Below are 5,220 nucleotides of genomic sequence, written 5' to 3' on the forward strand. Positions count from 1 at the left end.
TTATCCAACAAGGTACCTGCCTACAAGCAGCTGCATTAGGTGACAACTCAAGGAGTACATAGGAAATGCAGTTTTCCACTCATTATAAGGAAATTATAGAAACCTTTCTAAATGCAAGATCATCTACATCCCCAGTCATCACCATGACAGTACTGTTTGACATAGCAATAACTTCAGCCTACCCTTAAAAAGGTGTTTGCCAAGAAGAACAATAACTCGATATATTTAGTTCAAAAAGGAGAATTACAGATTGCATTCTCCTACTGGGATAAGCTACATGAGGTATGGGTTTTAATCTCATGTGTTCATTGCTGTATCCCCAGTATCCAAAAGTAAACACTCAATTACAATGAATTAATAGCAAGTAAATAAATCTCAGTTTCTTGTTTGGACAAAGAAAATGAAGCTCCTCTGCTGTTCCAGGGATAATCAGTAATTATGACCTTTCACAGCTCACAGACCCATGAAAATCTCCAATACCTTCAACACCTCCAGCGCCATCACTGGCTTCATCCTCCTGGGCTTCCCTTGCCCCAGGGAGGAGCAGATTCTCCTCTTTGTGCTCTTCTCTGCTGTCTACCTCCTGACCCTCGTGGGCAACGGTTCTATCATCTGTGCTGTGTGCTGGGATCAGAGACTCCACACCCCCATGTACATCCTGCTTGCCAACTTCTCCTTCCTGGAGATCTGGTATGTCACCTCCACTGTCCCCAACATGTTGGCCAACTTCCTCTCTGACAACAAGCTCATCTCCTTCTCTGGGTGCTTTCTCCAGTTCTACTTTTTCTTCTCCTTGGGTTCTACAGAATGCTTTTTCTTGGCTATTATGGCATTTGATAGATACCTTGCCATCTGCTGGCCTCTACACTACCCCACTCTCATGACTGGACGTCTCTGCACCAATCTGGTGATCAGCTGCTGGGTACTTGGTTTCCTCTGGTTCCCAGTCCCCATCATCATCATTTCCCAAATGTCCTTCTGTGGATCCAGGATTATTGACCATTTCCTGTGTGACCCAGGTCCTCTTCTAGCACTCACCTGTGCTAGAACCTCAGTAATGGAATTTTTTTGGGCAATCATAAGTTCTCTCCTCTTATTTATTCCTTTCCTCTGCATCATGGGGTCCTATGCTCTGGTCTTGAGAGCTGTATTGAAAGTCCCTTCAGCAGCTGGACAAAGGAAAGCTTTCTCCACCTGTGGGTCTCATCTGGCTGTGGTCTCACTCTTCTATGGTTCAGTGATGGTCATGTATCTGAGCCCAACATCTGAGCATGATGCTGGAATACAGAAGCTTGTGACTCTGTTTTATTCTGTGGGAACCCCACTCATTAATCCTGTGATCTACAGTCTGAGGAACAAAGATATAAAATATGCCCTGCAGAAATTTCTGGAAATACAAAAATAAGAAACTTGGTCCAAAAAAAAAGAAAGAAATCTTTGGGCAATTGGGCTATCTTTATACTTTTCCAGGTTAAAAAATCTTAAGTAAATAACTAGTACCAACTCAACGGACGTGAGTCTGAGTAAACTCTGGGAGTTGGTGATGGACAGGGAGGCCTGATGTGCTGCAGTCTATGGGGTCACAAAGAGTCAGACATGACTGAGTGACTGAACTGAACTGAACTGAACACGTCAAGAATTCTTCATCCTATTGTTGAACTTATTCATTATGGCTATTCTTACTTTGCCCAAAATCTTTAGGAGAAAGGACTCAGAGACTTTATCTAACTCCCTCATTCTGCAGATTAAGAAGCTGAAGAATGGAAAATTTGAGTGATTTGCTCTGGTAATAACTTTAAAATGCTTAGAAAAATCTTCTTTATGCTTCTCATTCTACTCATAAAGAGAGAAATGCATAATAAACTATAAGAAAGTATTGGGGGTTTGGCATTCTGGCATACAGCCGTCAAATATTCTTTCATCTAAGAGGGGAAAATATATATTACTGATAAAAGTCTAAACTGGTGCAATTTCTACTTAAGACCTTGCAAACAATTTCAGAAAGTTTAAAATTTACATATCCATTATCCCAGCAATTGTACTCACTCCTAGATACACATATAATCATACATATGTGAAAAGTGCATTTTTAGAAGCCACTTAAATGCCTATTTATTGAGACATATTTCAATATGTATGACATATTCATGCAATGGAATTTGATGTAGCATTTCTTAAATGAGAGAATTTTAGATATACAGATATGGACCTCCAACTTATATTTGTTATTAAGTGAATAAATGATGCATAGTATGTAAGTTGTCATTTATTGATGAGATTATAAATTTGTCCTCGTGGTTTAAAAAAAGGAATATCTTTCAAAGGATAAATAAGAAACCTAACCATGGTTGCATTTGGGAAGAGGATATCTTGAATTCAAGAGAAGGAAAAAAGACTTATTTTAACTCTCTGGTATCTTTGAAACAAAATTTTATAGATAATAATGATAGCTCTACTGGTAAGTTTTCTGAGAACTGGAGCCTAAGAAACAGTCCCCCACAATTCCTGGGTTTCTTGGGGAATCTATGCCAAGGCACAGGCTGTCTCCAATGCAAACAAAGGAGCCAGGATCCAAAAACCCACAAACATCATTTCATTCAGACTTCTCGGTTCTGGAGGGAAAATATGGGAAATTATTTTGTTCTCTGAAGATGTTTTCCAATTTCAAAATTGGGAAAGGAGTATGTCAAGGCTGTATATTGTCACCCTGCTTATTTAACTTACATGCAGAGTACATCATGCAAAATGCCAGGCTGGATGAAGCACAAGCTGGAATCAAGATTGCTGGGAGATTTATCAATAACCTCAGATATGCAGATGACACCACCCTTATGGCAGAAAGCAAAGAAGGACTAAAGAACCTCTTGATGAAAGTGAAAGACAAGAGTGAAAAAGATGGCTTAAAACTCAACATTCAAAAAACGAAGATCATGGCATCTGTTCCCATCACTTCATGGCAAATAGATGGGAAACAATGGAAACAGGGAAAGACTTTATTTTCTTGGGCTCCAAAATCACTGCAGCTGGTGACTGCAGCCATGAAATTAAAAGACACTTGCTCCTTGGAAGAAAAGCCATGACAAACGTAGACAGCATATTAGAAAGCAGAGACATTACTTTGCCAGTAAAGGTCCATCTAGTCAAAGCTATGGTTTTCCCAATTGTCATGTATGGAAGTGAAAGCTGGACCATAGGGAAGGCTGAGTGAAAAAGAATTGATTCTTTTGAACTGTGCTGTTGTAGAAGACTCTTGAGAGTTCCTTGGACTGCAAGGAGATCAAACCATTCAATTCGAAAGGAAATCAACCCTGAATATTCATTGGAAGGACTGATGCTGCAGCTGAAGCTCCAATACTTTGGCCACATGATGTGAAGAACTGACTCATTGGAAAAGACTCTGATGTTGAGAAAGATAGAGGGCAGGAGAAGAAGGGGACAACAGAGGACAAGATGGTTGGATGACATCACTGATTCAACGGACATGAGTCTGAGCAAGTTCCGAGAGATGGTGATGGATAGGGAAGCCGCGCATGTTGCAGTCCATGGGGTCGCAGTCGGACAAAACTGAGCAACTGAACAACAACAACAACAACTGAAGATGTGTGGGAGGAAATAGTCTGTTAAAGTGTTATTTGGGGCTTCCACCAGGTGGCACTAGTGGTAGAGAGCCGGCCTGCCAATGTAGGAGACCTTGGAGACCTGGGTTCAATCCTTGGGTCTGGAAGATCCTCTGGAGGAGGGCATGGCAACTCACTCCAGTATTCTTGCCTGGAGAATCCCATGGACAGAAGAGCCTGTCCCTGGTGGGTACAGTCTACAGGTCACAAAGAGTCTGACACAACTGAAACAACTTAGCATGCATGCAAAGTGTTAATTAGTCTAGTTTCAGGTCTATTATATTTATATTTCTTACTGTTCACTAATTCATTAAAAACATTTAGTGAATACCTGTAATATGTCAAGTATATATTTAGGAAAGGAGTCAGATAAGTCAGTAAGTCACATTTCAGTCCCTCATGAAGTTGACAGTCTAGGATGAGAAAAAATTAAACTGTGAGATGTGCTATGACCAAGAGAGAGACTAGTTGTTACAGGAGTCAACTGGGGAACAGTATATGCAAACAATGGAGAGGTAAGTGGTGAGAGAGCAAGAGAATGTTATCTGAGTATCTGAGTATTTCACACAGATAACTATAGCTCATGGACTACAGGGTCACATCAAGGTAAAGATCAGGAGTGTCCCTGATAGACATTCATAGAAAGGATCTCTCAGGCTCTTAAGAAAACCTGTCTAATGGTTTACAGTTTACTACTACTACAAGCAAAAGAAATCTGATTGTATTATATGATAAAATAATGGTTTTATATGATTTTATGATTTTATATGATTTTTATGATTTTATATGATTTATATGATTTTATCATATAAAATATGATATAATAATAGTGTATTATATGATTTCCCTGAGGGTAGGAAGAAAGAAAGCTGGAAATTGCTTCAGCTTTTTGCACAGCAGCTTACATTCAGCATTTTATCTCAAATGCATTTGTAACATAGTAATTGTTTGATAATATTTTAATTTTTCTTCCTTATTTATATAATACTTGTTCATTTTAAACATTTATCTTTTTAATTTATTTTTTATTGAAGGATAATTTCTTTACAGAATTTTGCTGTTTTCTGTCAAACCTCAACATGAATCACCATAGGTATACATATATCCCCTCCCTTTGGACCCTCCCTCCCATCTCCCTCCCCATCCCACCCCTCTAGATTGATACAGAGCCCCTGTTTGTGTTTCCTGAGCCATACAGCAAATTCCTGTTGGCTGTCTATTTTACATATGGTGTGTGAGTTTCCATGTTATACTCTTTCTATACATCTCACCCTCTCCTCCCCTCTCCCCATGTTCATAGGCCTATATTCTCTATGTCTGATTCTCCACTGCTGTCCTGTAAATAAATTCTTCAGTACCATTTTTCTAGATTCTGTATATATGTGTTAGAATACAATATTTATCTTCCTCTTTCTGACTCACTTTACTCTGTATAATAGGTTCTAGGTTCATCCACCTCATCAGAACTGACTCAAATGTGTTCCTTTTTATGGCTGAGTAATATTCCATTGTGTATATGTACCACAACTTTTTTATCCATTCATCTGTCAATGGACATCTAGGTTGTTTCCAGGTTCTAGCTATTGAAAATAGTGCTGCACTG

At 39.2% G+C, this 5,220-nt stretch overlaps 1 pseudogene; it reads left to right on the top strand.

The window, feature by feature from the left end:
• Positions 1-451: 451 nt before the first annotated feature.
• On the top strand, positions 452-1,489 carry LOC133066895 (olfactory receptor 11G2-like; annotated as a pseudogene).
• Positions 1,490-5,220: the final 3,731 nt, after the last annotated feature.

Source organism: Dama dama, chromosome 12 (genome assembly GCF_033118175.1).
Source record: "Dama dama isolate Ldn47 chromosome 12, ASM3311817v1, whole genome shotgun sequence".
Taxonomy (NCBI): domain Eukaryota; kingdom Metazoa; phylum Chordata; class Mammalia; order Artiodactyla; family Cervidae; genus Dama; species Dama dama.